The sequence below is a fragment of the Tamandua tetradactyla genome, chromosome 1 (genome assembly GCF_023851605.1).
Source record: "Tamandua tetradactyla isolate mTamTet1 chromosome 1, mTamTet1.pri, whole genome shotgun sequence".
Lineage (NCBI taxonomy): Eukaryota > Metazoa > Chordata > Mammalia > Pilosa > Myrmecophagidae > Tamandua > Tamandua tetradactyla.
The window spans coordinates 149,127,315-149,153,971 of NC_135327.1; the positions used below are offsets into that span (position 1 = coordinate 149,127,315).

A 26,657-nucleotide genomic window follows, 5' to 3' on the forward strand; every position below is an offset into this window, starting at 1 on the left:
GGAACTCATTACAACATAAAAAAGCAGAAAAACTGAAAAATCAATGACTTTTCTTGGCATATCAGAGAAGTGAGGTTGGTCACCAAACTACTGCCTCAAGACTCAGAAGCCAGTGAATCCATAAAGTGGTTAGAACATTTAATAAGTAGTCTTGGCAAATTTCTAGAGGCTGAATGTGAGTAGCATGAGAGTGAGAAACTCCTAGGGTCTGAAGTCTCAGCAGGGGTAAATTTCCATGCATTTTAGCTTCAAAAATCATCCCATGGTGATCTAATGAAGATCTGAAAGACATACCGTCAATATATACCTTCCTGACTTCTGTGGAGTGAAGGAACATTAATTATTATGAAACAAACCCAGAGAATTCTCCTTAACACAGTCCTACTGTCCAGAGAAAGAACTTACTAGAGTCTTATCCCACCTGGGGAGGGACATTACACCCATCTAGCCTTCTCTAGCTTTCCTGTCTCACATGAGGGGTAAATAAGCTATACCAAGGAGAAATACATGTGTAGGATAAAACTCAGAGACACAGACTACTAAAGACTGAGATTTAATCATACTATTATAGAATACTTTCCCTCCCGTACACCTTACCATCACATGAACAGGAATCCAGTAAAATAACAGTGAGTTGCAGCAGAAAGAGCTGCTAGATGCAACCTCCTTCTGAGAAGGAGAACTTCAAGTGCCCAAAGGCAAGAGGATAGACAAAAACAAGGATACTAGTGGAATTTTAATCCTCTGTTACATACAGCCACAACAAGCCTTAAATACAGCCTAACTCCTAGCCAGTTTCACAGAAGACTCACACTAAAATTTTTACCTCAGTTCCTTCTTCCCACTATAACATTTCCTTTGTCCATCTTACCAAGAGAAGATTTAAAACACAATAAAAAAGCAAGATAAAACACAGTCTAAAAAGTGAGCATCAGAATCACACTTATATATGAAATAGATATAGGAATTACCAGACAAGAAATTTAAAATAGCTATGATTAAAATGTTAAGAACGTTAATGAAAACATTAGATAACATGCAAGAACAGACAGGTAATTGTAATCAGAAAGATGGGAATGCTAAGAAAGATTCAAAAGTAATGCTACAAATTAAAACTGCTAAAAAAAATGAAAATTCCTTTCACGGGTTTCTCGGTACTCTGGACATAGCCTACGAAAGAATTGGTGAGATTGAAGATAGGACAATAGAAACTTCCCAAACTGTAATGCAAACAGAAACAAGAAAATAATACTAAGGATGTAAGAAAATTTCAAATGGTATAATAAATGGATAATTGTAATGTCAGAATGAAAAAGAGAGAGAATAGTGCAGAAGAAATATTTGAAGTAATAATACTTGAGAATTTTCCAAGTGAATGATGGACATCAAATCACAGATCCCAGAAGCTCAGAGAACATTAAGCAGAAAAAGTACCCCCCAAAAGCCCAAAACCCTCACATCTTAAGTATGGCATATGTCATATGCAAGCTGCACAAAATCAGAGATAAAGAGATCATCTTAAAAGAAACCATGGTGGGGGAATGGAGTGAAAGGAGGCTTTACTTATATTTAGAAAATCACAGTTAAGTATTACAATGACTTTTTGCAAGCAATCAGGCAGTAAGAAGCTAATGGAATGAAATATTTAAATTGTTGGAAATAAACAACAACCAAGATTTATATATCTAGTAAAATTATCCTTCAAAATTAAGGAGAAATAAAGATTTTACCAGGAAATAAAATGAAGGAATTAATAACCAGCAGACCTTCAAAGCAGGAAACATTAAAAGTAGTTATTCAGGGAGGAGGAAATAAACATTGGTCAGAAACTCAGATCTACATGAACAAAAGAAGAATATCTGAGAAGGAATAAATGAAAGCAAAACAAAATATTTTATCTGTCTTAGTCTTAATTGATCTAATAGATCAATGTTTGTCCAGAGAAATGATGGTAGGAATATACAGAGTGATTATAATATATGAATAAGTAAAATGAATGAAAACAATATTATAAAATACAGGATGGAGGAACTGAAAAAACTTTTTATAAGTACTATAGTGCAGTGCACTATGCATGAAGTGAAGTGGAATTAGTATTATTAAAGGCAGACTCAGTAAAATGCAATCAGTGAAAATATTTTAAGGATGTATAATCAAAGTGCTAAAACTGAAATAAAATTGAATGGTAAAAATGCTCAATTAAAACTACTAAAGGCAGAAAAAGATGGGAAAAAAGAATCAAAGAACAGGGTGATGAATAGAAATAATCTACAAGTTGGAAGACACTAATCAAACTACAGAAGTAATTTTAAAATCGAATAGTTTTGGGTGGTGCAACAGTGGCAGAATTCTTGTCTGCCATGCCATATACTCGGGTTTGATTACCAGTGCCTGTCCATGCAAAAATAAAAATAAAAGTTGAATAGTTTCCCTACGTCAATTAAAGCCAGAGATTGTCAGATGTTAAAAAAATAAGAATCAACTATACCATCTCTACAAGAAATCTTAAAATAGAAATAGTCAAGAATTCCAAAAGATATACCATGCAACAATAAGGGAAATATTAGGTTATGTTAATTTCAGGCAAAACAGACTTCAGGACAAAAATGATCATCAGGGATAAAGATGTGCACTAAATAATGATAAAGGCTCGAATTTCCAATAAAACATATTAATTCTAAACATACATACACCTAACAACATAAGGTAAAAGTACCTGAGATAAAAACTTATAGAAATGACTGAAAGAAATAGACAAATACACTGTTATACTTCATAATTCAACACTCTTATTTCAATAATTATAGATGAATCAGACAGAAAGTCAATATATCAATTAACTAAATCTAATGCATATATGTAGAACTCTATCCAAAGCAGAATATATATTCTTCCCAAGCTCACATGGAGCAGTCACCAAGATAGACCATAATAAAACCCAAAATGAATTTAAAAAAAGAGATAATAGAATATGCCCTCAGACCACAATGAAATTGAAGCAGAAATTGATAAAAGACCCAAAAATATTTGGAGATTAAACAACACCCCACTATATAATACATGGATCAAAGATGATGACATGAGAAATTTAAAAATATTTTTAATTAAATAATAATGGCATGTAACTTATCAAAAGGGATTGGATGTAGCAAAAGCAGTAGGATGGAAATTTATAGCATTGAATGCATATATTTATAAAGTAAAGAAATTCAATAATCAAAGCTTTCAATTTAGGAAACTAGAGAAAAAAGATCAACCCATGCACATGAAAAAGATGAAAAGAAATAATACAAATCAGAGCAGAAATCAACACAATTTAAAATAATCAGGCAATAGAAAAAATGAATGAAACCAAAAACTAGTTCCATGAAATGATCAATAAAATTCATAAAGCTCTACCAGACCAACCTATTAAAGAAAGAAAGAAAACAAAAATACCCAATATCAGAAATAAAGACAGGGCATCTTACTAATCCCATAAACTTTTAAGTATAAGAAAAGAATACTATGAACCATTCTATACTCACTAATTTGACAACTTGGATGAAATGGACAAATTCCTTGAAAACTCAAGCTACCAAAATTTACATAAGTAAGAATACATAATCTGAATATACATATATATATGCAAACATTTTATATAAATATGAATATATATATGCATACATATATAAATGAAATGGAATCAACCTTCAAAAAAGAAAACACCAGGCCTAGATGGTCTCAGAGGTGAATTCTACCAAAAGTTTAAGGAAGAGTAATATCAAGTTTCTATAATCTTTTCCTGAAAGCAGAAGAATCACTTCCTAACTCATTCTATGAGTCCAGCATTATCCTAACACCAAAACTTGGTAATGGCATTACCAGAGAGGAAGCCCACAGATTACTATCTCTTGTGAACATAGATGCCAAAAACCTTGACAAAAAATTAAAAATTAACTCCAAAAAATGTGCAAAAATAACATATATCAAAAACAATTGGTATTTGTTCCTGGTACAAAAAGCTGCTTCAACATTCAAAAATTAATTGATGTAATCCACCACATCCACAGGTTAAACAAGCAAGATCACATGAGCATATCAACTGATCAAGAAAAAGCACTGGACAAAATTCAACACCCATTCATGAACAAATAAAGTCTCAGCAAGCTAGGAACAGAGAGTAACTTCCTCAGTTTGATAAATAACATCTACCTAAAGAAAAAAAAACTACCACTAGCATTTTACTTATGGTGAGAAACTAGATATTTTACTCTTAAGATTTGGAGCAAGGTGAGAATTTCCTAACTGATGACTCTGTTCAACATCACATGGGACACCAAGCTAATGCAATAAGACAAGAAAGGGAAACAAAAGGTATACATATTGCTAAGAGGTAAACACAGCTATCCTCATTCACAGATGACAGGATTGTCCATATGGAACATCCCAAAGAATCTACAAAATTACTCCTGGAACTAATAAGCAAAACAACAAGGTCAGAAGATACAAAGTTAACATACAAAAGTCCATTGTTTCTGTATATATGAGCAATAGCAAATGGAATTTGAAATGAGAAAAAAAACACTACTTACAATAGCATCAAACACTAAATACTGAGATATAATTCTAACAAAATATGTATAGAATCAATATGTGGAAATCTATAAAACGATGAAAGAATCGAAGAAGATCTAAATAGACAGATATATTATGTTCATAGAAAGCTCAATATTGTTAAAATGTCAATTCTTACCAACTTTATCTATAGATTCAACTGAAGCTCAAGCAAAATTGAGGCATACAATTTTGTACATATCAAGACACTGATTCTAAAGTTTATATGGGACTTAGACTAGCCAACACATTACTGAAGACAAACAATCAAGAGAACTCATACTACCCAATTCCAAGAATCATGATATAGCTACAGCAGGCAAACCAGTGTGGTATTAGTGAAAGAATAGAGATATAGATCAATAGAAAAAGACCCATACAAATATAACCAGCTGGTATTTGCAAAATAACAAATGCAATTGAACAGAGAAAGGATAGTTTTTCCACTAATGGCACTGGAAAAATTGGATGTCCATAGGGAAAACAATGTACCTAGACTTAGAACTTGCACCTTTCACAAAAATTCATAAGTGGATTATAGACATAAATGTAAAACACAAGACAATAAATCTCTAGGAAAATTATAGGAGAAAACTTAAGTGATCTTGACTTAATGATGAGATATTATCTAAAACACCAAAAGCATAATCCATGATAGAAAAATTGAAGTTATACTTCCTTATATTAAGAATATTTGCTCAGCAAAATACACTGTTCAGAGAATGAAAAAACACAGACTTGGAGAAAATATTTGCATCACACATGTGTGGTTAAGGGTTTGTCAACAAATTATGCAAACCTCTTAAAGCTCAACAATGAGAAAACAAACAATCCAATAACAAAGTGGGAAAAAGATCACAACAGATACCTTACCAGTCAAGGTATTCAGATGGTAAATAGCAAATGAAAAGGCACTCAGCATCACCTGCCATCAGTAAAGTTCAAATTAAAATAATGAGGAATCACTATAAACTTATTAGAATGGCTAAGATCCAAAAAACTGGCAATATCAATTGTTGCCCAGTATACACAACAACAGGAATTCTCATTTTTTCATTGGTGGGTATCCAAAATGCTATAGCTACTTTTGAAGACAAGTTAATTGTACCAAAGCTATATATACTCCAACGATCCAGATTCTATGTATTTAGAAGTCTTGATTGGCAGTTTTTCTCTTTTAGTAACTTAAATATATCATCCCACTGTCTTCTAGCTTCCATGGTTTCTGCTGAAAAAGCTACACATAGTCTTATTGGGTTTCCCTTGTATGTGATAGATTGTTTTTCTCTTGCTGCTTTCAAGATCCTCTCTTTCTCTTTGACCTCTGACAATCTAACTAGTAAATGTCTTGGAGAACGCCTATTTGGGTCTATTCTCTTTGGGGTGTGCTGCACTTCTTGGATCTGTAATTTTAGGTCTTTCATAAGAGTTGGGAAATTTTCAGTGATAATTTCTTCCATTAGTTTTTCTCCTCCTTTTCCCTTCTCTTCTCCTTCTGGGACACCCACAACACGTATATTTGTGCGCTTCATATTATCATTCATTTCCCTGATCCCCTGCTCAAATTTTTCCATTCTTTTCCCTATAGCTTCTGTTTCTTTTTTGGAATTCAGATGTTCCATCCTCCAGTTCACTAATTCTAGTCTCTGTCTCTTTAAATCTACCATTGTGGTTTCCATTGTTTTTTCCATCTTTTCTACTTTGTCCTTCAATCCCATAAGTTCTGTGATTTCTTTTTTCAGACTTTCCATTTCTTCTTTTTGTTTAGCCCATGCCTTCTTCATGTCCTCCCTCAATTTATCGATTTGGTTTTTGAAGAGGTTTTCCATTTCTGTTCGTATATTCAGAATTAGTTGTCTCACCTCCTGTATCTCATTTGAGCTATTGGTTTGTTCCTTTGACTGGGCCATATCTTCAACTCTCCTGGTGTGATCCATTATTTTTTGCTGGCGTCTGGGCATTTAATCAGATTTCCCTGGGTGTGGGACCCGGCTGGTTGAAAGACTTTCCCGTGAAGTCTCTGGGCTCTGTTTTTCTTATCCTGCCCAGTATGTGGTGTTCGTCTTTCTGCAGGTCCCACCAGTAAAAGATGCTGTGGCTCCTTTAACTTTGGAAGACTCTCTTGTGGGGGAGGGTTGCCAGCTGATGTGGCTTGGGGGAGTGCCGATCCAAATCTCCCAGCTGGCCCGGGAAGCCGCGCATGGGGGGGGCGCCGGCCGCCGTGGCTTGGGGGAGTGCTGATTCAAATCTCCTAGCCAGCCTGGGAAGCCACGCGTGGGGGGGGCGCCGGCCACCGTGGCTTGAGGGATCGCCGTTCCAAATCTCCCCGCCGGCCCGGGAAGGAGGGAGGGAGGGGCTCCGGCCGCCAGCCGCCACGGCCCGGGGAAACACGTGCCTCTCGGGGACCTCACCGCAGCAGACTCTCCCAGGCGGTTCAGCCATTCCAGAATGGGGCAAGCCGCGCTCCTGCTCTCTCAGATTCTATGTATTTAAACAACTGTGTGCTTAAACTTAAATCCATGTCAAAATCTACACACAAATGTTTATTGTAAGTTTATCCATAATCTCTTTATGATTCCAATTATTCAACATTCTAGAAAGGCAAAACTATAGAGATTTAACATTTCAGTGGTTGTCAGGGATTCAGAGGAAGGAAATGAACATTGAAATGGTGAAACACTGCAGATTTTTTTTAGGGTAGTTAAACTATTCTGTATGATGCTATGCTGATGAATACATGATGCTCTCCTGTGCCTTCCCTTGAGATGGTAAGCAAGCCAGAACCCAGAGTTTTGTCCTGGAAAAGCTAAGTGAAGGCCCAAAGTTTCTTAGAAAGAAAACCACTGGCATAAGGAGCTGGAAGCAGAGGAACCAGAAACAAAGACTAGGAGATGCCAGCCACTTGCCTTCCCATGTGACAGACATCAGCTTTTCTTGAGTCAAGGTATTTTTTTCTGGATACCTTAGCTTGGACATTTTTATGGCCGTAGACTATATACTTGTGATTTAAGAAATTCCCCTTTATAAAAGCCAGTGTATTTCTGATACATTGCATTCTGACAGGTTTATCAAACCAAAATAATGCCAAAAGCTCTTTTGATTTAATTTACCTCAAAAAGAGTCCTCTACTTGCTCCAAACTTGTACCAAAAATTATTAAATACTCCAAGAGGAAAATATGGACAAGATTTTTAGCTGCCATAGATAAGACTCTTTCCTCTGTGGATATATCTATTGCACAAGCATTTCCAGAGCTATTTGAGGTCATTAAACATGATATTTCCATAATTTATCTGTTTTTAATGCTAATTGTTGTAAGGAGAATGCTGGAATGCCACATACTCCTGGAAATGGAAAGGAATCACAGCCAGAGCATTTTAAAATAAATATTTCCATATTAACTAAAAATTAATCAATTCATTTTATTTTAAATAAATATTTCAGTAAAATATTTTAGAATTCTGTATACATAAAATAAAAATATATTTAATGTTAAAATCCTTTATATATTTGCAATAAAAAACAGATATTATCTTATAACACCATAATTGGTTTATTTTTTTATTAACGGAAAGAAAAAAAAAGAAATTAACACAACATTTAGAAATCATACCATTCTACATATGCACTCAGTAATTCTTAACATCATCACATAGATGCATGATCCTCGTTTCTTAGTACATTTGCATCGGTTTAGAGGAACTAGCAACACAACAGAAAAAGATATAAAATGTTAATATAGAGAAAAGAAATAAAAGTAGTAATAATAGTAAAACAAACAAACAAACAAACAAAAAACCCTATAGCTCAGATGCAGCTTCATTCAGTGTTTTAACATGATTACTTTACAATTAGGTATTATTGTGCTGTCCATTTTTGAGTTTTTGTATCTAGTCCTGTTGCACAGTCTGTATCCCTTCAGCTTCAATTACCCATTGTCTTACCCTGTTTCTAACTCCTGCTGGACTCTGTTACCAATGACATATTTCAAGTTTATTCTCGAATGTCCGTTCACATCAGTGGGACCATACAGTATTTGTCCTTTAGTATTTGGCTGGACTCACTCAGCATAATGTTCTCTAGGTCCATCCATGTTATTACATGTTTCATAAGTTTATCTTGTCTTAAAGCTGCATAATATTCCATCGTACGTATATACCACAGTTTGTTTAGCCATTCTTCTGTTGATGGACATTTTGGCTGTTTCCATCTCTTTGCAATTGTAAATAACACTGCTATAAACATTGGTGTGCAAATGTCCGTTTCTGTCTTTGCCCTTAAGTCTTTTGAGTAGATACCTAGCAATGGTATTGCTGGGTCGTATGGCAATTCTATATTCAGCTTTTTGAGGAACCACAAAACTGCCTTCCACAGTGGTTGCACCATTTGACATTCCCACCAACAGTGGATAAGTGTGCCTCTTTCTCCGCCTCCTCTCCAGCACTTGTCATTTTCTGTTTTGTTGATAATGGCCATTCTGGTGGGTGTGAGATGATATCTCATTGTGGTTTTGATTTGCATTTCTCTAATGGCCAGGGACATTGAGCATCTCTTCATGTGCCTTTTGGACATTTGTATTTCCTCTTCTGATAGGTGTCTGTTCAAGTCTTTTTCCCATTTTGTAATTGGGTTGGCTGTCTTTTTGTTGTTGAGTTGAACAATCTCTTTATAAATTCTGGATACTAGACCTTTATCTGATATGTCATTTCCAAATATTATCTCCCATTGTGTAGGCTGTCCTTCTACTTTCTTGATGAAGTTCTTTGATGCACAAAAGTGTTTAATTTTGAGGAGCTCCCATTTATTTCTTTCTTTCTTCAGTGCTCTTGCTTTAGGTTTAAGATCCATAAAACCGCCTCCAGTTGTAAGATTCATAAGATATTTCCCTACATTTTCCTCTAACTGTTTTATGGTTTTAACCTAATGTTTAGATCTTTGATCCATTTTGAGCTAACTTTTGTATAAGGTGTGAGATACGGGTCTTCTTTCATTCTTTTACATATGGATATCCAGCTCTCTAGGCACCATTTATTGAAGAGACTGTTCTGTCCCAGGTGAGTTGGCTTAACTGCCTTATCAAAGATCAAATGTCCATAGATGAGAAGGTCTATATCTGAGCACTCTATTCAATTCCATTGGTTGATATATCTATCTTTATGCCAATACCATGCTGTTTTGACCACTGTGGCTTCATAATATGCCTTAAAGTCTGGCATTGCTAGACCTCCAGCTTCGTTTTTTTTCCTCAAGATGTTTTTAGCAATTCGGGGCACCCTGCCCTTCCAGATAAATTTGCTTATTGGTTTTTCTACTTCTGAAAAATAAGTTGTTGGGATTTTGATTGGTATTGCATTGAATCTGTAGATCAGTTTAGGTAGGATTGACATCTTAATTATATTTAGTTTTCCAATCCATGAACACGGTATGCCCTTCCATCTATTTAGGTCTTCTGTGATTTCTTTTAGCAGTTTTTTGTAGTTTTCTTTATACAGGTTTTTTGTCTCTTTGGTTAAATTTATTCCTAGGTATTTTATTCTTTTAGTTGCGGTTGTAAATGGGATTCGTTTCTTGATTTCCCCCTCAGCTTGTTCATTACTAGTGTATAGAAAAGCTACAGATTTTTGAATGTTGATCTTGTAACCTGCTACTTTGCTGTATTCATTTATTAGCTCTAGTAGTTTTGTTGTGGATTTTTCTGGGTTTTCTACGTATAGTATCATATTGTCTGCAAACAGTGATAGTTTTACTTCTTCCTTTCCAATTTTGATGCCTTGTATTTCTTTTTCCTGTCTAATTGCTCTGGCTAGAACTTCCAACACAATGTTGAATAATAGTGGTGATAGTGGACATCCTTGTCTTGTTCCTGATCTTAGGAGGAAAGTTTTCAATTTTTCCCCATTGAGGATGATATTAGCTGTGGGTTTTTTCATATATTCCCTCTATCATTTTAAGGAAGTTCCCTTGTATTCCTATCTTTTCAAGTGTTTTCAACAGGAAAGGATGTTGAATCTTGTCAAATGACTTCTCTGCTCCAATTGAGATGATCATGTGATTTTTCTGCTTTGATTTGTTGATGTGATGTATTACACAATTGATTTTCTTATGTTGAACCATCCTTGCATACCTGGGATGAATCCTACTTGGTCATGATGTATAATTCTTTTAATGTGTTGTTGGATACGATTTGCTAGAATTTTATTGAGGATTTTTGCATCTGTATTCATTAGAGAGATTGGTCTGTAGTTTTCTTTTTTTGTAATATCTTTGCCTGGTTTTGGTATGAGGGTGATGTTGGCTTCATAGAATGAATTAGGTAGTTCTCCCTCCACTTCGATTTTTTTGAAGAGTTTGAGGAGAGTTGGTACTAATTCTTTCTGGAATGTTTGATAGAATTCACATGTGAAGCCATCTGGTCCTGGACTTTTCTTTTTAGGAAGCTTTTGAATGACTAATTCAATTTCTTTACTTGTGATTGGTTTGTTGAGGTCATCTATTTCTTCTTGAGTCAAAGTTGGTTGTTCATGTCTTTCTAGGAACCTGTCCATTCATCTAAATTGTTGTATTTATTAGCGTAAAGTTGTTCATAATATCCTGTTATTACCTCCTTTATTTCTGTGGGGTCAGTAGTTATGTCTCCTCTTCCATTTCTGATCTTATTTATTTGCATCCTCTCTCTTCTTTTTTTGTCAATCTTGCTAAGGACCCATCAATCTTATTGATTTTCTCATAGAACCAACTTCTGGTCTTATTGATTTTTCTCTATTGTTTTCATGTTTTCAATTTCATTTATTTCTGCTCTAATCTTTGTTATTTCTTTCCTTTTGCTTGCTTTGGGATTAGTTTGCTGTTCTTTCTCCAGTTCTTCCAAGTGGACAGTTAATTCCTGCATTTTTGCCTTTTTTTCTTTTCTGATAAAGACATTTAGGGCAATAAATTTCCCTCTTAGCACTGCCTTTGCTGCATCCCATAAGTTTTGATATGTTGTGTCTTCATTTTCATTCACCTCTAGGTATTTACTAATTTCTCTTGCAATTTCTTCTTTGACCCAGTTGTTGTTTAAGAGTGTGTTGTTGAGCCTCCATGTATTTGTGAATTTTCTGGCACTCCGCCTATTATTGATTTCCAACTTCATTCCTTTATGATCCGAGAAAGTGTTGTGTATGATTAATCTTTTTAAATTTGTTAAGACTTGCTTTGTGACCCAGCATATGGTCTATCTTTGAGAATGATCCATGAGCACTTGAAAAAAAGGTATATCCTGCTGTTCTGGGATGTAATGTCCTATAAGTGTCTGTTAAGTCAAGCTCATTTATAGTAATATTCAGATTCTCTATTTCTTTATTGATCCTCTGTCTAGATCTTCTGTCCATTGATGAGAGTGGGGAATTGAAGTCTCCAACTATTATGGTATTTGTGTCTATTTCCCTTTTCAGTGTTTGCAGTGTATTCCTCACGTATTTTGGGGCATTCTGGCTTGGTGCGTAAATATTTATGATTGTTATGTCTTCTTGCTTAATTGTTGCTTTTATTAGTATATAGGGTCCTTCTTTGTCTCTTTTAACTGTTTTACATTTGAAGTCTAATTTGTTGGATATTAGTATAGCCACTCCTGCTCTTTTCTGGTTGTTATTTGCATGAAATATCTTTTCCCAACCTTTCACTTTCAACCTATATTTATCTTTGGGTCTAAGATGTGTTTCCTGTAGACAGCATATAGAAGGATCCTGTTTTTTAATCCATTCTGCCAATCTATGTCTTTTGATTGGGGAATTCAGTCCATTAACATTAAGTGTTATTACTGTTTGGATAATATTTTCCTCTACCATTTTACCTTTTGTATTATATATATCATATCTGACTTTCCTTCTTTCTACACTCTTATCCATGCCTCTCTCTTCTGTCTTTTTGTATCTGATTCTAGTGCTCCCTTTAGTATTTCTTGCAGAGCTGGTCTCTTGGTCACAAATTCTCTCAGTGACTTTTTGTCTGAGAATGTTTTAATTTCTCCCTCATTTTTGAACGACAATTTTGCTGGATATAGGAGTCTTGGTTGGCAGTTTTTCTCTTTTAGTAACTTAAATATATCATCCCACTGTCTTCTAGCTTCCATGGTTTCTGCTGAGAAATCTACACATGGTCTTATTGGGTTTCCCTTGTATGTGATGGATTGCTTCTCTCTCGCTGCTTTCAAGATCCTCTCTTTCTCTTTGACCTCTGACATTCTAACTAGTAAGTGTCTTGGAGAACCCCTATTTGGGTCTAATCTCTTTGGGGTGCGCTGCACTTCTTGGATCTGTAATTTTAGGTCTTTCATAAGAGTTGGGAAATTTTCAGTGATAATTTCTTCCATTAGTTTTTCTCCTCCTTTTCCCTTCTCTTCTTCTGGGACACCCACAACACATATATTTGTGCGGTTCACATTGTCCTTGAGTTCCCTGATACCCTGTTCAAATTTTTCCATTCTTTTCTGGATAGTTTCTGTTTCTTTTTGGAATTCAGATGTTCCATCCTCCAAATCACTAATTCTATCTTCTGTCTCTTTAAATCTGTCATTGTAGGTATCCATTGTTTTTTCCATCTTTTCTACTTTATCCTTCACTTCCATAAGCTCTGTGATTTGTTTTTTCAGTTTTTCTATTTCTTCTTTTTGATCAGCCCATGTCTTCTTCATGTCCTCCCTCAATTTATCGATTTCGTTTTTGAAGAGGTTTTCCATTTCTGTTCGTATATTCAGCATTAGTTGTTTTAGCTCCTGTATCTCATTTGAACTATTGGTTTGTTCCTTTGACTGGGCCATATTTTCAGTTTTCTGAGCGTGATCCGTTATCTTCTGCTGGCATCTGGGCATTTAGTCAGATTTCCCTGGGTGTTGGATTCCACAGGTTGAAAGATTTTACTGTGAAATCTCTGTGTTCTGTTTTTCTTATCCTGCCCAATAGGTGGCGCTCGTGGCACACGTTTGTCTACGGGTTCCACCAGTGAAAGTTGCTGTGGGTCCTTTAACCCTGGAAAATTCTCGCTGTAGGGGAGGTTTGGCAGCCGAAGTGTCTTTGAAGAGTGCCAGCCGGCCCAGGGTTCCGAACGCGGGGAGGGTCGCCGGCCGCTGCAGCACGGGAGAGCGTTTGGCCGAATTACCTAGTCGGCCCAGGGTGCCAAGCGTGGCGGGAGGGCGCCAGCTGTCGCAGCCCGGGAGAGTGCACTGTTCCCAGCTGGACCGGGGAGTCACGTGTTTGGAAGGGACCCCCAGTCACTGTTTTCCGCAGTCTGGGGATTTCCGACCGAACTCTCTCAGTTGGTCCGGGGGGCCTCGCGTGGTGGGGGCACCAGCCGCCGCGGCCCAAGGGGCCTGCCTGTCCAATTCTGCCAGCTGGCCTGGGAAGGAGGAAAGGAGGGACTCCGGCCGCTTGCCGTCCCACCCAGGAAAGCCCACCCCCCTCGGTGATCTCAGCGGAGCTGGTTCTCCCAGACAGTCAGCTGTTCCAGGATGGGGTACGCCGTCCCTTTGATCTCCGTCGTGGCTCCGGGAGCTGCTCTGTATTGTCTCCATTCCCCCAGTAGCTGTTCTGGAGGAGGAAAGGTGAGGGTGGCAAGGCTGTGGAGGCCGGTGGCGGAGGAGCCGGTCCCATAATTGTTTTTCTTATGACAAGGCAAGAAAAATAAAATATATGTAATAAATAAAAATAGCTTAGGAAGTAGGTATTTTTTTACCCTTTCAAATGTGTCAGTTTATCAGCAGACACAGAAGATATTAATAATACTAGTTATAGTCAACCATCAAGGATATTTGGCTTTTTATGCCAGATACAAACCATAATTTTCACATTCTTTTCTATTTTATTATTAAGAAAGTACACTTGACAAAGTTGGGGAGTGGAATTTATATTTATTTTCATTTAATGAGTTGTATCTTTATAAAATTTAAGATATTCATCCATTTGGCCTCCATTTATACGCGTACCCCTCACATAAAAAAGTTAAGGAAGAGCCTAAGTGCATGCATAAATGTACATAATCCTGGATATTCACTGACAAGTCCATTTTGCTCTCACTGTACACTTCCTTTTTCAATAGCCTCATCAGTAATAAAGGTGGACTTTTAAATTTCTTACCTGTCATATTTGTGTGTTGTTTTTTAATTTGTATAACCTGGGGAGGAAAAGAGTTGCTATTTGTTCTGTATTTGAGATTCCAACACCATGTACATATAGGACTCTGTGAAAGAAGTGACCTTACACAACCACTAGCGAAAAAAAAAAAAAAGAAGAAAAGTGGATTATTTAATACTAGTGTTGGTAAAATTAGTTAAGTATTTATTGAAGAAAAATGATAGATTAATACCACAAAAGCAAAGATGAAAGGGAGGTGGAGTAATGACTTAAATGTGAGATATAAAATATATAAAAGTAATTAAGTGTCAATCTTGAGGAGGAGAAGGAATTCTTAAAAAACATTCAAAAAACATGAATTTGACTATAGTGAAAATAGGAATTTTAGTCAAGGACACCATAGCATGAAATTACCAGACAGTTAACATTTAAGAAATTTATGACAACATCAAAAATAGGTAAGGAATGGAAATATGGAATGCACAATGAACTTTTGCAAATCAATAAGGAAAAGATAAGAAGCCAAAATTGCAAACTGGGAAAGGATATAACTAGCCAATTGAGGAACAGAAATCCAAATAGCATCAAATATATGAACATTGTGAGTAAAAAGATAAGCTAAAATAATTACTATTTGTAGTAACCAATTTAAAGTTCCAAACTCAGGAAAAAATATGAAATTGTCTATCAGCCAATGTTAGATGTGGTTATAATAAAATGGAAACCTGTGTGCATTACAGTGTATGCACTACAGCGACCATTTTGCAGATCATTCAGGTATTACTTCATGAATTTAGGCATAGGTGTCCTATAGGAGTAGGCAAAGCCACCCCAGAATGGACATCACAGAGAGTTTCACACATGGGTCTACAAGGGTACATGTTAAAGGGTATGCACGACAACATCCTTACTGTGAGCAGGAAATTGGAACAGAAAAATGAAAAAGTTGATGGATTCATATAATAGAAAGCACTGTAGCACTAAGAAACAATAAACTGGACATACATGAGTAACATGGATAAATCTTAATATCAACGTTTCTCTAAAAACTAGGAAACTTATGAAGTACGAGATTTATGGCCATTTTAAAATAAACACCTACACAAAACAACATCATATATCTTTCAAAGGGACATATATATTCAAAAGTAGTTATAAAACATGAAAGGGTGTGTAAGTATAGGGGATGGACGTCTGGGTAAGAGGATTTGGGGATTAAAGGAAAAGCTAAAATAAAATTAAATTGATGGTGATAATGGCTTATATGGAATGAGTACTATAGTGTGCCAGGTGTTTAGCAGTGGATTAACTCCATTTTCTGCATTTGATGTCAAAAAAAGTACAATGCAACCTAAAAATGTGGGTTAAACAGGTGATGAGATATAGATTGAAACAGAGCCAGAAAATAGGAAAGAAAATAGTCACCCAGATGGTGCACAAATATATGAAGAGATATTGTGAGTCCTGAATGGAAGAATACCAACAACAGTCCTTGGTTACTGATATTCCCACAAGGAGCGGAGCAAGAGATGGAGTGAGACAAGTCACTAAGATAATGATAGGCATTTACCAACGTGAAAGATGTGAATCCTGATATTGAAGGGTCACACTAAAAACCAAAAATCAAATCACTTTTGGATGCAACATAGGCTATGATGGATGAGGGATAGTTCTTAGAGGCTACCAAAGAGAAGGAAAGATAACCTACAATTAAGCAATAATTAAATTGAAACCAGAATAATATTATCAAGAAAAGAGGCCAAAGACAATTGAATAAATTAAAGAATTGATTATAGCAATAGCCTACACACTAAAACGACAAAATTTATTACTTAAGCCTCAGGGTGAGTTAGTGATATTTTCAGGGATAGGAAAATGGAAAGAGAACTGTCGAGGACACTTACTGAAAAAACTAAAGAATGTATTTCAGTGAAAAGAAATTGACCTAGTGAAGCTGATGAATTTATTTTGACTAAACTCGAGGGAAAGAGTTGTTAAAAACAAGGAGAAATTAGAACAGTGAAAAATATTAACACGAAAAAATGTAGTGGAGAGTTTAAATAGTCTACAATTCTCATATTATTTTGAAAAAAAAAGAGCGTAATTAAACCTAGACTTGCTTATGACAAGTAAGAACATCAAAATGTAAACAGAATTACTAAAAGGTAGAAATAAAATGTAAACCCCAACCAATAAATAATTTGGCAGGAATGAAGAGTGGCATTTATCCAATAGAGGCAGAAAAGAAAAAAGAATACACACAAAAAAAGCATTTCGCAAACACAAAGTAAGGAACTAATAATAAATCCAAACATACGAATAATCATAATAAAAATGGTAGATTTCATTATTCAAAGTATTTACTTCCTATTCACACTGATGGCAGGCTTGGCCATATGAGTTAGTTGCTGAATAACACAAAGGCTTGACTTGTCAGATCAAATAAATGAATCAGATATTGTGATCTGGAGCTGTGTGTACCCCCAAAAAATATGTTCTTAAGTTTAATCTATTTCTGTAGGTATGAAGCTATTGTAAGCAGGACCTTTTAATGAGGTTAGTTTAGTTAAGGTATGTCCCACTTCATTAGGATGGGTCTTAAAATTATTACTGGAGTGTTTTTTAAGCAGGAGGAAATTCAAACAAAGACAGAGAAAGCCTTGGGAAGCTAGAAGGTGAAACTGAATAGAACCCCTAAAAGAATTGAGAGCCCACGAGAGGCCATCATCTGTATTGCCATGTGACAGAGGAGCCAAGGACCAAGGATTGCAGGCAGCAAGCACCAGACCACCCGTCTTCATGAAGAAAGCATCACTTTTGATGATACCTTGATTTTGACATTCTTTTGGCCTCCGTTTCAGTTTGCTAATGCTGCCTGAATGCAATATACCAGAAATTGGCTGGCTTTTACAATGAAGATTTAATAGCTTACAAATTGTACAGTGTTAAGACCATGAAAATGTCTCAATGAAGGCATCGACAGGATGATATTCTCTCTAAAGCGAAGCTGCTGGCATCCAGGGTTTCTTTGTCAGATAGTGAGGCACATGGCTTGAGTCTGCTGGCCCTTCATTCCTGGGTTTTGTTGCTTTCAGTTTCTGGTCCCAGTGATCTTTTGAACTTCTGTGGGTCCTTTCTTAGCCTCTCTGGAGCTTTTCTCTGTGAGTTCTCTCAGCTATTTTCTGTCCTATATCCTCTCATACAGGACTCCAGTAAAAGTATTAAGAACCACCTTGAATAACATCTTAATTAAAATAACCTAATAAAAAGGTCCCACCCACATAGGTCTGAACCCACAGGAATGGATTAAAAGAACATGGCTTTTTCTGGTGTACATAACAGCTTCAAACCAGCATACTCCACCCTATGGATCCCTAAAAGACATGTCCTTTCCATACAAAAAATATATTCATTTCATCACAGTATCACAAAAAGCCTTAAATCATTTCAGTAACAATTTAACTACAAAGCCTCACCACAATCAGTTATAGAGTGGTCTGTCCTAAGATAAAAACCTCCATCAGCTGTGAACCTGGGAAAGTTAGAACAAGTTATCTGCTTCTAATACACAAAAGTAGGAGAGTCATAGGATAAATGCTCCCAGGTGTCATAAGGAGAAATTGGAAGGAAAACATGTCACTGGACCCAAATAGTTAAAAAAAAACCTACAGGGCATAATTTATTATATTTCCAGTTATGAAAGTCAGCTGCAGAATGATGTTTCATCCTTGGGGCTTGAGAAGGCAGCAATCCACCTTTTCCAAGGGCTTGCACAGTAGCCCTGTACTCTCCAAACACTGGGTTGAGGGCTCCCACATCTCCAAGCATATGGGAGATAGCCATGTTCTCGACTTCATCCTCTGGACTCTCTGCCATCTATGGGGCATAGGCTCACGCCTCTCCAAGCAGTTGACCAGGCTCTCCCCAGTCCCCAGAGAATGTTCTGTACTCTCTCTGAGGCCTAGGGAAGCAGCACTCTTTCTGAATAATGGGGTAGCCAAGCTCTCCTCAATCCCCCAGGTATCTGAGAGCTCTGGGGTGGTAATACTCTTCCTGAATAGCAGGATGGAAGGTCTACCCTCTGCAAATTCTGGGGCAAACTCACCCTTTCCACGTGCATGGGTGGGTCCGCTCTTCTGACTAGGTTTGTCCTGGTTGCAAACCTCAGTTCCACATTTCTGCTTTGAAGTCATTTTTCCTTCAAACTGTCCCTTTCCTGTCTCTTTTAGTCTTGGCTGGCAGTAGTTCTGGTCATACAGACTTCACAAAAACGTCAGTTTTGTATGCAGCACAAAGTGGTCCAGTTTCAGTTTGCTAAAGCTATTGAAATACAATATACCAGAAATGGGTTGGCTTTTAACAATGGAGATTGAATAACTTACAATTTACAGTTTTTAGGCCATAAAAATGTCCCAATTATCAACAGGATGATACCTTCTAAGAAAGGCTGCTGCATTTGGGATCTCTGTGTCACATGGTAAGGCATATAGCCAGCATCTGCTGGTCTTTCACTCCTGGGTTCCACTGCTTTCAGCTTCTGATTCCAGTGGTTTTTTTCTCTGCACATCTGTTGGATTCTCTCTTAGTGTGTCCAGATTTTTCTCCCTTTGTGAGTTCTCCTCCAGGGGTTTCTCTCTGAGCTCTCTCAATTCTTTCTGTCCTTTATTATCTTATAAAGGCCTCCAGTAAAAGGATTAAGACCCATCTTGAATTGGGTGGTCATAATTCAATTGAAACAACTTAATCAAAATGTCCCAACAACAATAGGTCCACAGGAATGGATTAAAAGAACACGGCATTTTCTGGGTGCTTCACACCAGCACAGGTTTCAACCATCATACAAAGGACTTTTCACAAATCCTTCCCTAGATAACTGAATTTCCAATTCTGACTTGCACTGAAATGGCTGGCTGTTTCCATGCACAGTTAAATCCACATGTGGAACACTATTCTCTTGGGATTCCATTTCTGGAAACTCAGAATTTTCCAAACCATCTATTTCTGGTTTCTTTATAGCCAAGAGTTCTGTTCTCAATTTATCCCTCTCCTCTTGGATTTTACTATAAGGTACAAGGGGAAGTCAGGCTGCATTTTCCACATTTAGTTTGGAAATCTCATCAGCTAAGTATCTAAGCTCACTACTTTCAAATTCTCCCTTCCATCCAATATCAGGACTTAATTTTGCCAAATTAGCTTCCACTCTAAAACAAGGATCACTTTTCCTCCAGTTTGCAATGACACATTCATCATTTCTAAGTCCTCATTGGAGGCAACTTTGGCATTCATACTTCTACCAATAGTCTCTTTAAAGAAAACTAGGCCTTTTCTATCAAGCTCCTCACAATTCTTTCATAATCTTCTTATCCATTTATAAAGCCATTCTAGAATCTTGGTATCTTCAAACTCAGCAGTACCCCACTCTTCTGTTACCAAAATCTGTTTTGGTTTGCTAAAGCTGCCTAAATATAATACACCAGAAATGGGTTGGGTTTTTTTTTTACAATGGACACTTATTAGCTTACAAATTTACAGTTCTGATGCTGTGGAAATGTTTAATTAAGGCATCAACAGGATGATTCCTTCTCTGAAGAAAGGCTTCTGCTGTCCAGGGTTTCTCTGTCAGATAGCAATGCACAGGGCTGGCATCTGCTTGTTCTTCACTCCCAGATTTCATTGCTTTCAGCCTCTGGTTCCAGCGGCCTCCTCTCAGAGCTTCTGTGGGTCCTCTCCTAACTTTTCCAGGGCTTTTCTCTGTAAGCTTTCTGGGATGTTTGTCCTTTATCTTCTCATGAAGGACTCCAGTGAAAGGATTAAGACCCATCTTGAATGGGCTGGGTCATATTTCAATTAAAATAGCCTAACAAAAGATCCCACCTACAATAGGTTTGCACCCACAGGAATGGATTAAAAGAATGTGAACTTTTCTGGGGTATATAATTGCTTCAAACCAGCACAGCCTCAAAAGCATGAGCTAATAAATTCCCACTTTTTAAGTCAACCAGTTGCATGGTATTTGCTTGTACAGCTAAGGGAGCTAAAACAGACTTGATGCCCAGAAACACACTTTACTAATAATGCCAAAGTTACGGGCAAATAAGAGACACAGAAAAAGCAGAGAGGTTTGGAATACCCTAACCACCTCCCCAGGTTCTTCTTCCCTCCACCAGATATGCATTCTCTGGCAAAAAAAAAAAAAAAAAAGGACAAGAGCTCTCAGTGAGGTATATAAGTATTACTCCAACTATAGGAAACATTTTGCTTATGAAAAATCTCCGATTTACCACCAACTCGTAGTATATTTTCCAGGAATCCATAACTTACAAAGCCATAGATTTTGGTGTCATTTGCTATAAACCAGCTTCACCCAGGAACATCCTGTTAAGAACTTTCCATAGATAGAAACTTTTTTCATAGCAAATATAGTATATATATTTATAAATATATAAATTTATAAATATCCACAGGTCCAGATATTCTGTTGTCAAGGAGATAAGACCAAGAGCATCCCCTTCATAAATGGAGTGATTAGATCACATGCTAGCTGTTTTAGCCCCTTCTTCCATACTTCCATTCTGCTATTCTTTGTAGGAGGATTATGTATCCCTTCACCCATGAATTCAGAACTGCCCATGCATGTGCTTTGTTTTGGATGATATGGACGAAAGTTTGTCACTTCTGAGCAAAACTTTAAGAACCAACTTGAGATCTGCCATTTCTCTTTCCACTCTCCCAAGAAACTCACAGTGTCCAAGATAATAGCTACTCTGTCATCCTTGATCCTAAATGAAAAGTATGTGATAGACATATAGAGTGGGCAAGAATTAACCTTCTTTGCTATATGTCAATGATCAGGTTGTTGGTTACTGCATACCAGTAGAAAGAGTGAGACAGAGTAAACTCTTCACCTACTGGATGGAGTCTAAATAGAAAGACAGGGAATGTCCTGTGATCATGGATTCTAAAGATATAATTCTATCTTATTCAACACTATTTTTAATGAATTATGGTTTAATCCATCTTGGTCATACCCAGAAAGTCAGTCAAATAAAGCTTGCATTGAAAGACCCAGAACAAGTAATAGTGGCTCACTGAGCAAGTAGTGCTTGGTGTAAAGTCACTATTGTTTCAACAAGAGATGGGGAATGTGCTGTGCTGGTACAGAATTACTGTCAAAATTTTTATGAGTAACTTCAAATAAGATTTTGATTAATATTGAGTATAAGTTAAAACAGAAATTTCCTTAACTTTGTTACTATTGATTATACCAGCAGGCACAGAAATCTTACTAAAAAATTAACATCACAAGTTAGTTGGCTGGTTCTTTTCCACTTGTACACTTTAGTATATTATAGTCCTGGTGACAAAGTTAAAGCACAAAGAGATGAAAACAATATGTAAATGCCAGCAATAAGTAAAATATTGTCATTGTGAATACTAAGTGTAATTCCCAGCACCTAACCAAGCTTCTCCAATTACTGAGTTATTAAATTGATTGTTTTCCACTGTGTCAGAGTTTTAGTAAAAATCTTTAATTCCCTGACCAAACCCTTGCCTATGCTCATGAGGTGAAGCTCACGTGGGTTTTAATAAACATCTTTTATTTTCTTTTTTTTTTTTTCACATGGGCAGGCACCGGCAATCGAACCCAGGTCCTCTGGCATGGCAGGCAAGCGTCCTTGCCTGCTGAGCCACCGTGGCCCACCCAATAAACACATTTTTAAGTGCCTCACTTTATAGAATGATCTCTCAGCTCTCACTTCTCAGCTAGTCAGATATTGTCATAGGTATACAGATGCAATTTTAGCAATGACAGGATTTATGTATTGATCATAAAGTGGTGCTTCACCTATGAAGACATGTCAGGCTACCAAAGAGCTACAAAAACTTTTTGGTAACTGCTGGCTCCCAGTCAACAGGTTTTGAATCTGTGGTGAATTGACTATGTTCTATGTCATTTTGGCTAAATTAATTTGATAATAATGTGCACATGTTTGGTTTCCAATATGTTTATATTTTTTAATTGTTTTAGATTTTTAAATTGATCACCACCTGTGCTGGTGTGAATCTGTTGTGTACTCCAGAAAAGCCATGAACTTTAATCCTCATTCAATATTGCTGGGTGGGATCTTTTTTATTCTTTCATTGGAAACATGACCTACCCAATGGGTGGTAACTTTTGATTCGATGATTTCCATGTAGTTGTGTCTCCACCCATTCAAGGTGGGGTGGCTTAATGGAGTCATTTAAGAGGGAGCCATTTTGGAAAAAGCTTTAGAGACACCAGAACCAACAGAACCACAGAATGGACAGAGCTCCAAGAAGCTATTGAAGGAGCCTTATGAAATGAGGAGAGAAAGCTAAAAGACATCGCCACATGCCTTTCCAGCTGAGAGAGAAATCCTGAACATCAACTACATTTTTGAACCAAGCTGTCTTTCCCTGATGTCTTCATTTGGACATTTTCATAGCCTTGCCTTAATTTGGACATTTCCATAGCCTTAGAACTGTAAACTTACAACTTATTCAATTCCCCTTTTTAAAAGCCATTGCATTTCTCTTATATCACATTCTGGTAGATTTCAACTAGCATACCACCTATCTTCAGATATATAAGAAGTACCTCTCTCAGTAGGACTACATATATTTTAATATAACTTTAAAAATGTGTTGCATATGCAGTATGACACTACATTTGTGCAGCAGATGCTATTAGAGTTCTACCTAAATCTTTGGGATGCTACCATTTCAGTGTATCCCTGAAGGCTTCCAAATACCATTTTCTGCAACTCTGTGCTTGAAGATTTTGTTCCAAAACTTTGGAAGACTACTCTATCCAGCAGGCTAAAAGTGTTGAGCCAGGGGAATTAATATCCCCTAGGAGCATTCCTCAACCCCTGATTGAGGGAAATGGTGTATAAAAACCCATTTTTTTGTGGGATAATTCTGGCTTATACATTTTATACTATTTCCAGAGTTTCCTTCTGTGAATTAGTTCCAACCCACCCACTTTGATAACTGGTCTAGTAACACTCCCAATTTTGGCTGCCATCCCTTCCTTTTCCCCTTTTCCCGATAACTCCCCCCCAAAAGCTACTTATATCTGTATTCTTTTTCTTACCATTTCAATCCTAAGAATGAGCAAACCAGTCCAAGACAGTGTGCTAGATTCCTCTCCTAATTATCTTTTTTTTTGTATAATTTCCTCTTTTTTTCTTAGTGTAATACCTCAGTCTCTTGTTGGAACTATTACAGTATGTGGTGTCTTTGACTTTGATTCACACTTTCACTGGTTTGCTTCTTAAAACACAACAAAATGTTGCCTAATCTTTAATGTTCAAAATCTTACCTGGATGTTTGCTTTCAACTGTACATCTCACTTCATCATCCAACTCCACTCTAGCCAAATCAGAGATGAGGCTGTCTCCCAAGAATTTCATTTTTTTCTCAATCTTCATCTGGTTCAATCTTCATCTGGTTCCTCTGCCAAGAGTGGTTCATCCAATATGGTACATATTTAATTATACTTAGATGAATAAAAATTAAATAAATTTAAAAATGCATTTCATCAGTTTCACTAACCAGGTTTCAAGTGCTCAACAGTCATATGTAGCTAGTGACTACCATATTGGAGAATGCAGATGAATATTTCTGTTTTCACATTAAATTCTATTGGACAGCATTTGTATGGCACATTCTTCCTTTTATTTACATTTAATTTATTTTTTCCTTCAAGTTCCTCTCAAAAGCTTTCTATGAAAAATTCTCCCAAAATAAAATTAATTCTGTCATGTGCATCTGTTTATTTATTCAACTTGACCTCATTCAATCAATCATATGATAGATACTGTGTATTTTTACCTATATTATGAGTATTTGTGACTATATATATAAATCTTTTTTCGTTTCCTGGGCTGCTTAAGCAAATACATGCAATGGTTCAGTTTAAACAATGGAAATTGATTTGCTCACAGTTTTTAGGCTAAAGGAAGGTCTAACCAAAATATCCTCAGGGCCATACTTTCTCCCAGAAGCTCTAGGACTGGCTGCCGTTCCATTCTTGGTCTTTAGCTTGTCACATGTCACAGCACATGGCAGTGTCTCCTGGTCTCCCCCTTTTCTTCAGGATTACATTGATTTTGGCTTCTGACTGCTCCCTCTGAGGCTTTCTCACTCTCTTCTAAATTTCATTCTCTTGTGAAGAACTCCAGTAATATGATGAAGGTCCATTCTGATTGGATTGAGCCACACTTTAACTGAAGTAACTTCATCCAAAGTTCCTACTTAAAAAGAGTTCAAACCCACAGGAACAGATTAAATTTAAGAACATGCTTTACTGGAGTACATAGAGCTCCAAATCATTACACTATACCCTCTGGACCCCCAAAAGAGATATGTCCATTCCATCACAACATCCCATTGTTTCAGTAACAATGCTAAGTATAAAGTCTCATAAAAATTAGCTATGATGGGTGTGCTGTGGTGGCTCAGTGGCAGCATTCTTGCCTGCCATGCTGAAGACCCGGGTTCAATTCCTGGTGCCTGCGCATGCAAAAAAAAAAAAAAAAAAAAGCTGTAAGTGTGGTCTGTCCTGGGACACAATTTCCCTCTATCTGTGGACCTGTGAAACCTAGAGAACAAGTTATCTTCTTCCAATATACAGTGGAGGGACAAACATAGGGCAGATATTTCATTCTAAAGGAGCGAAAATGGAAGGAAGACTGGCATCTGTTTTCCCAAACAATTCTGAAAACAAGGAGGGAAAATTCCATAAAATTTCAGGGTCTGAGAGTTAGTTAAGGATTGATGTTTTGTCCATTGGACCTGGTGGACCTTACCAACAACCTTGCTCTCTCCAAACAATGGGATGATGTCCCCAGTCTCTCATAGTATCAGGATGGTGGCCACGGTCTCCTCGAATACCGGGATGTGTGTCCATTACCAGTTAGATGCAGCAATTGAGAATAGGATTATATTTCTTAGGACATTTAGCACTGCGCTTTACTTTTTAACAAATATTGGTATAATTCTTGTGAGCCAGTCACTCTGACCTAAAACCTTCTAAATATTATTCACATAGGCTTCTTTGAGCCACTTCTTTTCTGATTTTTAATTTTTGCTGTCACTATTTATCTATAGTGTTGCCTGTTTAATTTTTAAGCCTACTGAAATAACTTTGATTCTGAATTGTACCATCTAGTCTCAATTTATGCAGTTCATATTATATACACATTTGATATATGGTTTATTTTATTTCTGAGAACACTAATTGTTTTATTTTCTTCTGGTATCCAGATATACTGAAATAAGTTTCATGTGCTTTTTTTTTTTGAATTATGAGATCTTAACGAGCAGAAACCATGTGTATTTAATTAAATTTTCCTATTTCTTCCATATAATTCTTCTCAATGTCTACTTTATTTTGATGCTTATCTTCATTGGCAGAACCTATTTGCAAGAGAATTTGTGCAAACAAATAGAGCTGGAATGCTTGCATTGTTCTTTAAGACAGGAACTGGGTCCTTGTTGAATTTCTTTCCCCTTTATTTAACGAAATAGATGATTTGAATAGAGTAGGCCAGAAGTAATCCAAGCATTCTCTATTGGAGACTTCAGTCTTCCCAAATTTAATTTATAGACACTCTTTGCGTGTATTTAACTTATTGTATATCAAAAAAACATTGCTATCCTCTATCTCATTCTTTAAAATATTCTCCATAAGAATTACAAGGAAGAGTCAAACTCATCTCATTTTCATCTTTATTATGGATAGCATAGACTCTAAATGATCAGCAAATTCTTTCTAAAATGCTGGTAAACTGGGACAGAATCTGAGGGAGCCAAGATAATTTTTTTACAAACATCTGTTTACTGGACAAGGCTAAACATTTTTGATACATTTATTGCTTCACCATATGAAATGGCAGATTCATTTTCAAGGGTAAAAGTGCCTAAATCA

General features: G+C 36.6%; 1 long non-coding RNA gene across 9 annotated transcripts in view; it reads right to left on the reverse strand.

The window, feature by feature from the left end:
- LOC143686929 (uncharacterized) overlaps positions 1-26,657 on the reverse strand; it is a 372,401-nt gene that overhangs the window by 243,619 nt on the left and 102,125 nt on the right. The window contains exon 3 of one of the 9 annotated variants that reach the window (XR_013177316.1): positions 24,054-24,181. The exons of the other annotated variants lie outside the window; for them this stretch is intronic. This is a non-coding gene — a long non-coding RNA (uncharacterized LOC143686929). Of the gene's footprint in view, positions 1-24,053; positions 24,182-26,657 lie in introns of those variants that run through there. 9 annotated transcript variants of the gene reach the window in all.